The sequence below is a fragment of the Ascidia mentula genome, chromosome 3 (assembly GCF_947561715.1).
Source record: "Ascidia mentula chromosome 3, kaAscMent1.1, whole genome shotgun sequence".
Taxonomy (NCBI): domain Eukaryota; kingdom Metazoa; phylum Chordata; class Ascidiacea; order Phlebobranchia; family Ascidiidae; genus Ascidia; species Ascidia mentula.
In genome coordinates this window covers 22206186-22221842 of record NC_138568.1, presented here as the reverse complement: position 1 = coordinate 22221842, position 15657 = coordinate 22206186, and the positions used below count along the sequence as shown (strand labels likewise).

General features: G+C 39.8%; 1 pseudogene; it reads right to left on the bottom strand.

Annotated features, from left to right (window-relative positions):
• Positions 1–629: 629 nt before the first annotated feature.
• LOC145895966 (gamma-aminobutyric acid type B receptor subunit 2-like) lies at positions 630–14093 on the bottom strand (annotated as a pseudogene).
• Between the last annotated feature and the right edge of the window lie 1564 nt (positions 14094–15657).

Genomic DNA, 15657 nt, shown 5'->3' with positions numbered 1-15657 from the left:
ATATCTTGTGGCAATATATTTTAATTAGGGTTGGTGAACTTGTGATGACGCACAAGTCTAACGACGTCTGATGATTCAAACAAGATGGTTCATGTTTTTTTGTCATTTTCCATTAGTTTAAAACAACTCCAACGAAGGCACTTGAAACACAATAGAGTGCTCGAAATTCCTAAATCTCCTGACGCTTTTGTGTCCGCCCGCATTCTAACATTCCATTGTTGAATTCGCGTTATCGTGACAACAGTAGGGCTTTTCTTACGTTATAAACACCTGCTTAATTTTAAGGTCAAAATTGTTCTAAAGTGTTTGTTATGTAATAGTTCCCGAATCGCGGACTGGACAATAAAACAGCCGGGGCGAGTCAACTCCAGTGAACTAGTTGCAAAGTAGAACAGCTAACAACATGACACATTGCCACTCGCTTAATACATTCATATTAGATTACTTGGCGCTTGTTGTGTTACGTGTCACATTTCAAAATTCCCGTATGAACTCACAATGGCGCAACTGTCGCATCACAAACACTTTGAAACAAAATATGCGTTGGACATTTTTTCCTGGGTAGCGAAAATATTGATCAGTACAATCAGACGGGGATCGAATTTATTAGAAAAATGATTCGCGCTACATCATAACACTGAACTTGGATGCCTTTCGTGTGAAGAGGTTGTATTGGCGTTGTCAGTATCCTTGATAACAGCAGAATTAAATTCGAAGTTTTTCTGGAAAATAGAAACGACAGCATTTGACTTTTGCGAGTTTTAAAATGTTTAAGCGAGAAATTTTGTTTTACTTTTTGACACGTTTAATTAAACCTTAGCCAGGGGTAATCCTGTGTTAAAACAAATAAAAATTCTTGGTTTCTTTAACAATTTATCACATCAGGTCTAATTAATATTAATCTATCTATAGTATATCGGTGCTCGCTCACATCTTCTAGAATCTTTTCCAAGCGAATCCTTTCCGTTCGCAATCGCGCTCTGAGATTCTTGATGTCCTGAATAGAACTGGGATCGTGTGATTGGGAGGAGCTGCTCCTCTTCTCATCCACTGAAGACTCCACAGTCTCACTCATCATCCGAGCTACTCCTGGTGTGTTTCTGACGATGTGGTTTCGGTTAAAAGCTTTATTTTAAACTGACGATTTCGTTCAGGCGCAGTTATTATTTATGTATACTTTATAATGAAAGATCGCACTCGCGGTAATCGTCAGCCACTCTTTCGGAGTAATTTGGATATGTGACAAGAAAAGCCAGATTCGTTGACACCACAAACCATAACACGCTAATTCCTGAAGTCTTTGTGGCATTTTTCCTTAGTTTATTCAATTGCGCAAACAAAGCTTCAGCACTTGTGTATGACGGACAGATTGTCCGTAGACCTCAATGGATGCAATCCGCCAGCGCGAAATTGTGGTAGAAGTCGGTAGGGTTTGAGGGAGTTTATGTTTTAATGCTCAACGGCAAATCTTATCAATAATTTATCCGCAAAACGGGTTTTCGAACAGCTGAATCCCATGACCTTCAAATATTGCATCGGTCAAAAGGAATCATTGCTTTCCCGAGCGAATTCGTGCAAAAAAAAGTCAACAATATAAATATGTATAAATAGGTTTACAGGCGCGGGATTGGGCACTTTTCCTGACAAGTCGAAGCGAGATTTGAAAAATCAAGCTCCCGGTGAGGTTTGAACTCACGACCCTGGGCTAACCAGGCCCAACGTTCTACAAAACTGAGCTACAGGTGCTCGGCGGTTTCACGGGGAATATTGTGGCCGAAGTATACCAACAACAAAAAGCTCAGCATTTTACGCGTGTCGGTATAACACTTTGTTGGGAGCAAGTACGTGTCATAGGTTCGTGAAAATTTGATAAAGAGGATTTATTCCTACCGGATTGTCATTGACAGCATTTTCCTCACTGGTCTCTCGGATGCCCCCTTCCGTTGTATCTACGACAAACCACAGAAGATGTTATCTACAACCGAGTTGAAAATTCAAAGCCATAAGTTACACAAACTACTAACATCTATGAACAAAGAGAATATGTCAAAAATGACGGTCTTTTGGGAGTCTCAGGAATAAAACATACACAAACATAAAATAAAAACCTTATGTTTTTATGTGTTAACCGCAATATCATTGAGTAGGTTAGAATTTTAATGCAAGAAAAACTATGGCCCGCAAGTCGGAAGGATTAGAAACACTGCTAAAAAGCATATGTTATGCGTTAATGTCCTTAATTTATATCAATAATTTGTGTGATTTAGTACAGACAGTTGTTATGTAATTGCAAGACGAAACAGGACAGCAGTTACTTTGTTGACGTAACAAACACTTTCAGAACACTTACCCCGCGCAAACGCACGTGCATCAGAGCGTCGGGGTTGTCTCTCATGCGCCGCAGAGCGGTCACTTTCGGTACAAAAACCAAGCACAAGGTGGCGGTAGTGCACAGGAGAATGGAGAGCGTGGAAATTGTAAAGGAAAGATTCAGGTAGTCTCTGAACAATGAAATACAACAAATTACTACAGTTAAACAAGGTATTCTTTGCGAAAAGAAAAACGCCAGCAGAGCTTAGCGCCGTGGGGCGAACATGCCGAACATGCCGTTGTATGAAATATCACTACGCCGGAGCTAATATGCCATTTATGGTAAGAGCAAACGTTTCGAACACTGCTGTGTTCATTATCAGTGCTGTGAGGTAACGGAGTTGCAGCAAATCGCCTACAGAAGCGGGCACGCAACCATAGAGACGAGGAAACAAAAACCAAGGCAAACTATGTAATTGATTTTGGAATCATTCCCCCATTCTGTTTCAATTTATGCGACGATTTTTTTACTTATTAGGAATCCTTCCCTATTTCTGCGTACTAAAAATCAATTATTCAGCAGAGTTTAAATTTAGTAAAGACCACTGCTAGCGGGTTTTAAAAAAGTGAAGGCACTTTTACCAACATTGCTTCATTACAAAAAAGTCATTCGCGCAATTAAAGACAACTCGGTATCTTTGGTGGAAACCTTTGGACGAAACCTCCCTATCGATTTCTATCCAACGTGCGCAGCAAAAGCGGCGCAAGGCGAGCTAGAATCAATTCATTCCCGACGTCTTCTTCGTTTGAACTCGATTTAAACCTGGGAAGAGCCGATAACCGGGGTTTGTGACATTTCAAAATCGACTTGACAAGAGTTCGGAAATCGATTAAAGCTTTTTCAGATCTCGCACTCCACACGTCACCTGAGGGCAAACGACGTAGTCGGCCCGATGACGCAAGCCACGACCGTGACATAGACACTGGCGCCGATGTACTTGCTGTCGTTGAGAGTTGTCAAGGCAACGTGACGCGTTTCCCAGGCGAGAAACAATCCAAAAACCTGAAAATGTGAGGTTTTCGTGAAGTTACTTTGTTTCACGAAACGAACGAAACGTTCACGACGCCAATTCCGAACCGAATCAAAATCTTAAAATGCCATTGGGTTGTCGGCAATCTTACAGACAGTTTTACGCCGATTAACACACAATGTTTCAACAAAAACACACTTATAAGATATATAAAATGACACGCAATGATCCAAAGTTTGCTTTGAATTCTTTGGGGCCCGAATTAATTTTCGCCATTCTGAAACGACGTTTCCAGTTCAATAGAAAATTGTTTTGCATACAAAAAAAAATCCTTCTTTATTGACTTCAGCTACAAATTTTAAATGTTGTTACTCCACATTAAGCAGCGTCCTTTAATATAATTATTGTTGTTGTTCATTACGTCATACAATACAAAATAGGGGATTCCCCCAACATCCAGTCCCACATACAGTTTGTGGAGATATGATAGACCGAAGGATTACGTTCAACCCTTTTTCCGGGAGAATTTCGCGTCATCACTCACCAATAGCACGCCCTTGTATACGCATATGATACCCAGCCACAAGATGGCGTAACTGCTTTGGCAGAATTCGTTTTGAAATATGACGAAGAAATTTTCCTGCTCATCCCAACGCTGAAAACAAGGGAAACAAAATGTTTGTCCAAAGGATCAGGTGGAGACTAAGTTGACAGAATTTTGCATAGCGCGTTTACAATCATAAATTCACAGTTTTAATTAAAAATGTCTGCTTGCAGAGTTTTCACTTGAAATGTTTCGCAATGACAGAAACCTTACCTCGTCACTGGCGTTTTTTACGACACGCTTTATTGGGTCGACCACGTGCCACGTTGTGAGTACAACCACGTCCACAGACAGAAAAACAGCCAGAATCCCGAAAAGCTGGTAGTCGCTTATCACCTGCAAAGCGGTGGCACCAGTTACTGCCACGTGACGCAGGGAAATCAGGCTATTATTACGTCACAAATGTAGAGAATTTCATTACTTTTGCATCAAAATTGATCAGCTGGCTTCATTATGGTACCAGTATTGTAACTAAACATATTTACGAAGTATGGGGAAAACGCAGGCATGCGCATCAGTGATCAAACTAAGAACACTATTTTGTCACATTATCCCTTCCAACCTGGCCTCCCAAACATTGGTACAAACTAGTGGCCGTTAACATCAGTTTAATGAAATTTTAGAGCAAATTTTTTGCGTTTGGCGAAAAGTTTTTCTTCCTGAAATCAACTTTTTCCAACGCCACTGATGCGTGACACAGGTGCAACTTCACGTCGAAAACCACAATTTTAAAGACCTCGAATCTAAACGCATTTCATGCAACGTCATCACTTCTATTTAAATAGATTGGTAATTTTTACAAAACAACAAGTTACAACTTTAAAATTTTATTATAAATAGAAAGTTCATAAAGTGTTGTTGAAACAATCATTGCCCGCTTTATACTCGCATGGACAATTGGTCGTCAATCAAATTTTTGTAAACTTCTGGCTCGTGAGTTTACTGTGCTGTATAGGATGAAAATAAAAACAGAATCACAATCAAATACCTTTTTCTTTACTGTGACGTTTGTAAAAATTGCATGAACCCTCCAAGTTTTCAAAAACATGGTACCGAAGGCCAGTGTGAACGCACACGTGGGGAGCAGGTTTCGTATCTGGAAGAAGTGAAGATGAAACGTGCATAAAAATGCGACCGTTTAAACTTATTTAATTCGCTCACAACATAATATGTTCGGATAGTTGGAGTTTGAAGGTAATACCATAGTTCGCAGTACTGAAGTATGTTCACATATTTTGGGTTGCGTTGTCACAAAAACTTTAACCCAAAACAAATAGTTATTTTACACAAATTTACCATTTTTTTCTAGCGTTTTAGACAGGCATCAATTTACACACAATAATGTTTCTCACATAAAAAAAATATATAAAAAACAATAAATATGTTAGGTTTGAATATCGGTGTGGTGAAAAATAGCCGTTTAGTTACCAGAAGTCTCACCTTACAAAGAATATCGAAGGCGGAGGGAGTGACGTATTTGGTCTGAAGACAGGAAAGAATTAAACTGACGTAAGCGGTGACGCAACCGACGACAATGACGTTGTTTAAATTTGGACTCGACATTTTGATGATTCTACAAAACAGAAATGTTCAATTTAAGGTTGTGTCGAACATAATATTACATTAAATACAATTTAATGCTTATTATGTTAAGAATATTTAACTTTATAAAATGTATGGATCGCCCGCTGACAACTGTGTACGTTCTTGGTCGTTCCTTAAAACGTTTTGTTGATTGTGATTTTCAAAACTAACCCAGGCACTGTATATGCAAAACCGTCCGGAGACGCCTGGTTGCAAGAATACATATATTTCGCCCATATATATTTCGCCCGTTTATATTTCACCCATATATAATTTCGCCCTTTATTTTAGAAATTAACATGAAACTGCAATTGAGGAATATAAAGTCAGTCATGACATTTTGAGTATAAATTTAAAACGTTTTTCATTGAAGCAATGTTTCGCTTGTGGAATTTTAATTACAGTTAGAACTAAAAAGTTTAAAGCTATTTTCCCCCTAAAGGTCATTGACAGTTGCTTCCACAATGACAAACGTCTGTGGCCGCAATGACTCTATTTGAACCTTGCAATTATTTTCAATTGCTCGTTTAAATATTTATTGTTGAAAATTGCGTTCACGCATCCCAGACAATGATACAATAAATTCTCACCTTATGGTGCGATGACGAATGTTGAAAGCGAGAAAGAGGAGGGCCAGAATGATTCCGAATACGGAGAAGGTTAATATCATGCTCACAATATACGGGGAAAGATAATCAATCTTCAGCAAGGTTTCAACTCTATCCAAGGGAGCTCCTACCCCCGTGCCTAAAACCAAACAATAATTCGTAGCATTCACATTGCCGAGTTTTTTCGAGACTTGTAACCAGCAAGTAAGAGCTTATAACGCATAGGCTGCTGTGCCATTGATACCTTTTCAACAATCGGTGACATAGCTTTGACAAAAATACACGTAATTTTACTTCAAATATCAAATTATTTTTTCAACCTGGCCAAGCAATAACGGATTTGTTGAGAACCAGCGATTGCGTCATCATTTCGTAACGTCCTGTGGTGACGTAATCGGAGGTTTGAAATTGGCGAAGGAAGAGAGTGGATTGGCGTTCACCATCTTTAAACTCAAGTTGCCCCTGCGGGACAAATTCGTTTATTACGTCACAAAGTACTTAGGGTTACTGTGGGTTACCGAATTTCCGCTGACATTCACAGATTGGAAAGCGGTGAGAAATCTTTTCCGGAAAGCAGAGGAAGAAATTTTATTTTCGATTGATTGTGGATTCGCCTGGAAACGAACGTGTAATCGTCCAAGTCATTAACTGACTGTAAACCGCCTTCGGCATTTTGCCCAACATTTAAAAATCGATTAATTTACCGACAAAGCTAAAAACCGATTGCGTTATTTTCAACTGGTCCTGATACCAATGTAGGAACTCATTCACACCTTCAGGGCTATGTCGAGCGATGATGACGCGGCTATGATTGTGTCATAGGCCCATGACGTCACGGACGCTTTCCAGCTTGGACGAAAACTTGCCTGCATCAAATATTCAACTTTTTCTCTGTGCAATGTTTTTCAAACTGGCATAGATTTTACCGAGCTCCTGTCGTCAATCAGGAAATGACCGGAAACTGCTTGTGTCATTTCCTCTGACGTGCAGTTGACGTCATTGTTACTCCACCAACCGTTGTCAAAGTTTCCGATCATAAACCATATTGTATTTTGCTTGCGGCCCAGACCGCCTAATTTGTGGACCTAAAATTAAAAAAAAACTCTAAAAAAATTCGAGCAATATTAGCACTTTTTGTAATACTGCAGCATACTTTCCACGTGAAATTTTTTTAGAAAAAATAATTTAGATTGTGAACAATCTTAATATGTTTAGGACAATTAAATTAAGTTGTTGATTTTTATAGCATCATTTATAATGTGGAGAGACAAATTTAATTTTGACGTCATCGATAGAAATCACTTTGCATTCTTCAATAAACAGATTGATTTAATTGGAACCAACCACGCCATGATTCGATGAACAATATACAACGACCCTCACCTGGCAAAAATATCTTCTCGCGATTTCCCCTTCCCCCAAATAAACCTTGATGTTGTTCCTTGTTTCCTGCGAATCAAATTTGCAAAATTTTAACGATCGCAATGGTTTGAATACTCGGTGGGTCGATGGCCGCATTACCACGTGCACTGCAGGCTGACAAGCATGGTTTTGACAGGTTTTGAACCCAGGGTGGTGTTTAGAAACGAAAGCCTATGTTGCCAAGCCTGCTGCTAGTTTCGGTTTCATTTTTAGAATTGCACACTCCAAGTATTTTTCACCTGAGATTTAAGTATTAAACTCTGTAAGGAAATTTCACCAACCTAAACATATTAACACGAGGCGTGTGTTGGCGCAATCATAAGTCCTTTAGGTTTTAAATGATATTCCCCCCCTTGGGCACAATACCAATCTTATATGAGCGACACACGTTGACAGGGAATATTGGAGTCGCCATCACAACGAGTTGAAGTTGGCACGAATTTCAATGACGTGCGTTCGTGTGTTACAGTTGGTTACTCGGCTTTGAAGGCCCTCATTGGGGCTTTCAACAAACCAATCGATCACAAAGTTCACGGCCGTCAAGCGAGGGAACGTTCTTTCTGCTTGGCCAGGTTGTGTCATGCATTTCCCTGTAACCTTATATTTCAGTACAAGTACCATTAGTCTCGTGTGGGTGCGGTGCAAATGAATGCTTTTGAGGTTAAAGCAAAATTTTCCGCCCTATTGAACACTCTGACTTAACAGAGCTCGGGGAATCCCCGACCGGTCACAACGGGTAACCAGGCGTGACGAAATACGTTACATGCTTAACTAAGCGAGACGAGACACGCAATTAGCACGGCACGCCGGAATAGGGACGAATATTTAAATTATTCAAGGCTTTCAGTCAAACAACGTCAGTCCTTACATGCATGACGTTTGCACACGTGGTGTCGTTGTTCCTCGATTCTTCGCCGAAAACGCAAACCGTCCCGACCCGAATGTCCCGAGAGGCGAGAGTGCCAATAAGTTGGTTGTATTTCTTTGAAAAGACAACCATACAATTGTAGTTAATCGACCAACTCAAGGCCAAAAGTAATATTTGCTACCATCTAAGGTGCGTTAAAAACATCGTCCTTAAAACTTTGATATTCAAATCTTAGTTTGATATTCAAATGACATTTCAACCAATAGGCGACATAAGCGGGTGAGAAACGCGATTGTTCGGTTCCTGTAGGGGAAGTCCCCATTATTACGAAATAACCAGACTAGGAACAAAAGCGTGTATGAAGACAATCTGTGGGTCGTGAAATATTTCGTACACTCCTCTACAGCACACGGGCTTATGTTGCAAATTGTGCCGGGAACCTCAACGCTATGTGGCCGCCACCATCTACCTCGTAACAGCGGGGGTCGTCGTTGTGGACCACGTCTATCACCGACCAATTATAATGCGCCATTATCGTTGTCAGGGGAACAAGCTGCGCGCGCAGACTCGGCATGGTCCGGACCAGGGTGGGAAAAAGTCGTCTGTTCGCTAATTCTCCTTCGTTCACGTTGAAGACGATCTGCCCGGAACCAAAACAGGCGTTTTGCAAAGAAAACAACACGTTTCGAAATCATGGTGACGTCACCTCCACAACGTTCCACCATTGGATGGTTTGAGCCAGAGTCGAAATCACGTGATAACAGTTTGGACCAATCACAGCAAGAGTGTCAGGACGTTTTTCCATTTGGTAAAACAGACTCCGGATGGCGAGGGTTGTGTCACACTGGGAATAATGCACGGATCAATAAACCGATTGACATCAAGACACTCTGAAAGCATTTTGTTCTCGTAGATTAAAAAATACATCCTTAATGCACACAAAGCACTAGCATTTGACAACATCAGGATCAGCCTGACTGTTGTTTATTGTTTTTTAATAAGTGTTATTGATTTTTTCAGACGATTTCTAAATAATTTTATTATTGTGTTTACTGTAATCAAGGAACTGAAGATGCCCACAGGCGAAATATATAGTGGTTTGTGTGCATATTGTCATTACGGAAGGTATACAGTGATTGCTAGGCCAGCATCTACAGTCCATGGTTTATACGGTTTTTCTCAATTGCTCAATATTGGAAGGCATTTAAAAACCCTTCATGTTTTAGTTTGGTGGTTTAACAACAGGTCTCCCCTTGCACCGATCCAACAATAACCTGCCGAAAACTATAGACCGAACACCACCTGTTCGCTGACTCACACGCATAATTTCTCGGCAAGTTGGGTGTAAGGAACAGTTTTAAAACGCCCAAAATCCAAACCGTGTCCCTTTTAACAAAATGGTTTTTCGCTGTTGCAAATGTCAATGCATAAAAAGAATGAGGGTCGATTTTGAACTTCACCAGGAACGATGACAGGAAGGCCGGAACCCGGAAAAGCTTTTAAAGCGGAGGGATTAATCTTGACGTTATTGCGCATGCGCATTGCTCGATAAAGCTCTTATACCGGTGTGTGAGACGCTTCTATGCAGATGTCGTATCTCTTGTTAAAGTCGAAATTCACTCTGCGCTGAGCATTAATTATCCCTTTCCATATTGATTCCACCGAGGTCTCGGAAGCTTTTACTTCATTTGACGGCGATGATTTCCCAGCATCGATCTAAACAAAAAGAAAGTATAATCACGTTTGAAAGCAACGCTAAAATAACCTGGGAACCGGTAAAAACAACGTTATCTCGTCAGGCTCCCATAAGAAGCGAATGTGTCCGGAGGTGGATTCTCACGTCATCCTAAGTTTTATAACTAAACATAATTGTGTGCAATATGCATCAGATTTATCAAGCTTTCTGGAACATCAACACCAGAAACTTGTCCACTACGAATGTGTTGAAACAGTTTGTACGCAGTTTACAATAGAACTAAACTTCTGGCAAAAAATTAAGGTATAAGTTTAATTCTCCGTTGTGACGTTTTGTCTGCCATACAGCAAGGCTCCCAAAGTGTATCACAGCAATTCAAAGTCCGGTAATTTTTGCCAGAAGTAAGTGATATTGTAAATTGTTGCATGCCTGGCAGCATCAACAACACAAAATATGTAACGCATTTTCTAGACTGGTGCATGTTGTGGAAATTAAAATATATGAAACATGTCAAAGTTTTCTGCAAAAAGGGTCGTCAGAATTTTGTTCTCAGAAGTTATTTATGATGACGAAAGCAACGAAACAATTTGGTACATCCTGGCCATACATGGATTTTTTTTCAGGAGGTTTCCATTGGCATGCGGTAAATGCGTCAATATTAAAAACTGAAAATAGGTTTAGCCACCGGGTTACACATGGTAAATTACCACAAATTTAGAAACAACGAATATACAGCTTTTTTAAAGGAAGATATTGTAGTCGTTCGGACGATCACAATGTCAGGAAAAAGTGGCCAGTGCAGTTTGTCCGCAACGCCAGAAAACCTAAGCGTTATCATCCAACGCATGACTTATTTATTGTCCATTGTGGGTATGGGTGTTTTCTGAAAGGAATTTAATGATATTTCAGTTTCCTTGTGACATCTGCAGTTTGTCCCAATCAGAGGCAAACATAGCAGACAGGGTACTGACGCCTGTATTTCATCTGCGCTTTTGTTGCAGATTTTCACGAAAAACTGTGCAGGTGGTTGACAAAAGATTTGCGACATGCGCAAAAGCCCGTCGAACTATAACTGCTCTCTGATCTTTTGTGGCGCCATCTGCAGAGATTATTCACATCGATTCAAACGTCAATCATTTTTATCGCGTGAAAACTGTTTCGATTTTCGCACAACCAATTACACGAATGTTCAGAACGCGTCGCTTCTTTGTGACCCTTTTTTTCTTTTGAGGGTTTTTATTGTTGCCATTGTTTTGCGCCTGATGACGCGAGCGTAAAACTGACAATAAAGTTTAAAAGAATCGGTCTGTTTTAAAGGCATTAGAAAAGTGCTTCGAATTCCTTGAATTGGAACTGCGCGTACCGAGAAGCTTCTACTGTTAGTAAACTGCCTGCTGTCTTATCGTTTAAATTCAGGTTGCCCAATATTTCGGTTTAAATCTAATGTTTATGTAAAACTAAGACTTTTGCTTAAATGATTTTGTTTTACGGTGCAATGATTTACTAAAGGTCACATCTGGTGTCGTGAGATAAAGTTCAAAGCAGGAAATCCCGATGTAATAGAAGATAACGTCCAGGTTTCCGTCACAAACTTTCACACTTGCGGAATTGAATGGTTTTTATCATATATTTGTTGTGGAATCTTTCATAACTAACTGGGAAATTTGTTACATAACAAAAAAGCCAAACAGTACTCCACAAAATATTTGTGTGCCATCCATTTGCCGTCATTGGGCCCGAAATTACAAACAGAGAAAAATTATTCTCTGCTGGGCAACAAATATTTCCGTTTAAATATCGGCGCGTCAATAATGCGTGTGTACAAGTTCGATGACGGGACGTTCCGCGGGTTAACGAGAGAAGCTCCCCTCTCAGCGGGTTCGGAACACGTGTCCCTGCTCGTTTCCCTATTGATTTTTGTGTCTGATCGCATTACCGTCAAGTTAAACTACAGTTAGTAATGAGGGGGTCACGCAGACGGAAGCGGTTACGAGTGCAACGCGAGTTCCTTGAAGATCTGGCGAACTAACAACACACTACCCCCGCGAAAAATTGTTCTTATATGTTTGCGATATCGGAAAGCTCACCGTGAAAATGTTTTGTGTAAGGCTGGCATTACTCCGCAAAGTTGGAAATAAATAACCACTCTGTTTCTACGTGTTTTGCTTGCCTAGCATGACAAAACACCACCAGCCAAAAACTTAAAACAAGAAGATCTTCCAAGGTTGTCTCAATCAACCACAGTTTACTGCGTTTAACAAACAACAAATTTCCGTTTTCATAACAACCATTGGGTTCATGTTATTTCGTTTCTGAGGCAAGGAGGGAGATTGTAACGAGGCAGTGGGAAATGCAACCTATATTTAAGCACAGTCTGAACTCATTCCTGCTTGAGTGAGCTTAATATACCAACTAGCTGCAAATTGAAATGGAACAAAAACTCTTTTAGCGACTTTGGGCGAATGTATGCGACAGTTTTTTTGAAGACATGCCGCGCGTTGTCCAGTCGCCAATTGAGTACAAGCTCCTTAATTAACATGAGGTATCCCGCCAAAACGATAGAAATCATATCCCCGGCGTATACTGTCCAATTAACTTGCCATAATAAATATCCAACCTTGCGTGTGGAGCCGTCAGCATGCTGCGCTTACAACGTTAAGCAACGTGTTCCGTCAATAACTGATTTATTATTAATGCGGCCTTACTTAGTGTGGGTTCGGTGTATTTCGCCAACTGCATCTCATGCCAATCGCATTAAAACGCATGAAGTTTAATGCACTTTGTGTTCTGTGCGCTATTCCATACCGCCGGGATCAATGGCCAAATAAACCGGTTTTACAGTTTACTATATTGCAGCTACATTCAATTTATCTCAAAAATCCAGAAACAAAACTAAAAACCCTACAGTACAAGGGGCAATTTTTTTTGACAAATTGTTTGTGAAACTTCATGTTAATTTAGGTGGAAAAAAATATAGAAAACCCAGAGTTAATCAGAGTAAAATGAACAGAAACCATTGGTCGCCTGCTGATTTTCTTTCTATATCTGCTCCGCGAGTCGAAAGGTTTGCGAATATCTCTGCTACAAATCATATTGTGTCCGGATTTGTGTGAATTCAAACAGGAACTTGGCTTTCAATTTTTTTTAAATTATTGATTCCTGTTGAGGAATGATCAACTTGGCCACTGATCCAATTTTTAGCATCAATAGTAATTTGATTCGGCGTATTTGGGTCAAACACTACAATTGATTATCTGCTTCGTTCGCTCGTTTCCGTTGTGACGAATGCAGTTCAACTTCACCAACTCAATCCAAATATCACACACAAAATCTTTTGTCAACTAATGGCTTGCATTTATATCTAAGAATATGTCACAAATTAGGTAATTGCAAGTTAACTTACATTACATTGTTTAATCGATTGTGATGTCATTGTTGAATTGTACTGTGTGTGAATTACCGCACAGTGAAAAGAGAATTATTGTTCACAAAGTACGTTTGCAATCAACAGCATTTGTGGCGCCATAGACGGTTCGAATCGCCGATTAAACTATAATCCGGAAGCGTCGTTTTACCGCTTTTTTAATGTAACAATTTACATTCTTTATCATAATTAATGTTAACTTCAGGTGATGAGAACTGATAATTCGAAATATTTCTGTGGACAACTTTTTGCAGCTCAGTGATGGTTATTGACTTGTACATAATGTTAACTTACCCGTACGAAATCCCACGACGGAGGAAAAGGCAGAAAAACCGCGAACCACACTTTTGTCCTGTTGGAGGTTTCATTGCAAAATGTCAAAGTCCTTTCCGCAGATGTTAGGTTTAAATCCTTGTTGTGACGAAGTCTTTTTAACGTGGAACTTGATTCCCCAGCAGTGTTTCCAAAATTATTCCCATCTTTTTGAAGACTGATTGGAATTAAGGCGAGAAAAGTGACACACATCGGTAGTCGCATTGTCTTCATGATTATGGGGATCTTGTGATTTGCCGAACAAAGAAACAACCACAATTAGATTTTAAATCAAAGAATTAATTTCTCCTGTCCAGAACACAAGAAATACGGATAAATTTCTTATTCCGGAAATCATTCCCCATCAATCTATCCCAACGATTACCACCTTTTACTTTTGACCACATTTATGTAAACATGGTTTTATATATCGTTAAAATCTGTTGCCTTTCATATCAAACAAACACATTTCTGGTTAATTTTGCCCTAACACGAAAATCAAAATATGTAACAAAGTAAACTTAAACAATAGGGAAGGGGAAGGAAGACGCCGAAATAACCTGCGATTTTCAATGTCAGGTGTCCATGTAATTAGTAAAATAATTAGTGATCACTAAAAAAGAAGTATTTATTGTTGCGTCAACAGTTCTGCAAATAACAATTTGTTGATAATTTTGTTTCTGCAAAAGACAATTGCAAGCAACAAATCATTAGTTAGTAAAGGTAGCAGCGAAACAAAAGCTATTGCTGTGAACTTCAGCAAGCTCAAAGAAATTAATGTTTCTGTCTGTAAGAAAAAAACACGCCGATGTTGATCGCCTGCTGCTCTTCTTTGAAATCCGTGAAAAACAAATATCAGTCGATCAACGCCGGCCTAAACTGGCTGTTTCCTGTAAAATGCTATTTTTACTTTTGCAAAAAGGTGTTAAAACATAAAATCAAAATCACAAAAAATAAATGAATTTCAAAGTTCAACTTTCACAAAAAAACGACCCTTTCGACTTTTCAACACAAGCTAGCAGAAGTCCTCATGTTAATCCCTGACGGGCAAGACAACAGTCACAGGTGCGAAAGTAAATTTGATCCATCAGTCTCGATCCTTACACGAGAAAAAGCTTTTAGTCTATTGGAGCAGATGGCCGTTTGCCGCTTCCGATGGTAAAGATCGCATTGCTTCACAGCGTACGAAGCAACGGAACCTAAACCGCCTACAGACGAGACCGAACGCGGCCCTCACTCGGACCAACCTGCCTCGTCGCAACCTTTTTTCTGGGCGGGAAAATTTCCTCCCGAGAATGGAAAGAATTTTGCTGGCGTTGCCAGACATGATGTTGAATTTACCCAAAAAGCTCTTATGGCAAAACTCAAAATACAGTTGTTTGCACTTGAAAGTGATGCGTAACTCTGCATATTACACTCTTGATCCATTGCAAGTGGTAAATGCTAAAGCGCCATTCAAGTTTTTGCCAACAAACCGCTGCGTGTTTTGCGAAGTTTTCCGTCAGTTAAAATCACTGCAGTTGATTTGAAAAGTGTTACAGCATCAAACATATTCCGTTTCTTGTCAAAGCCAACAAGATAATAGCCTACATGTTTAGGTATTTCCAATATTGCAACACCTAATCCTATGAGAAGCGTTTATTTTGTCTGAAAAGGTTTAAATTGTCTGCAAACGATTTTCGTTTATTTGACAAACCAAAAATATCCACCAACAAATCCAATGTAAAGCATCCCAGTATATGCTATCCTTAACATCTGCCATCCTTGGGCCTGTGTTACATCCATTATTTCAGGGCAG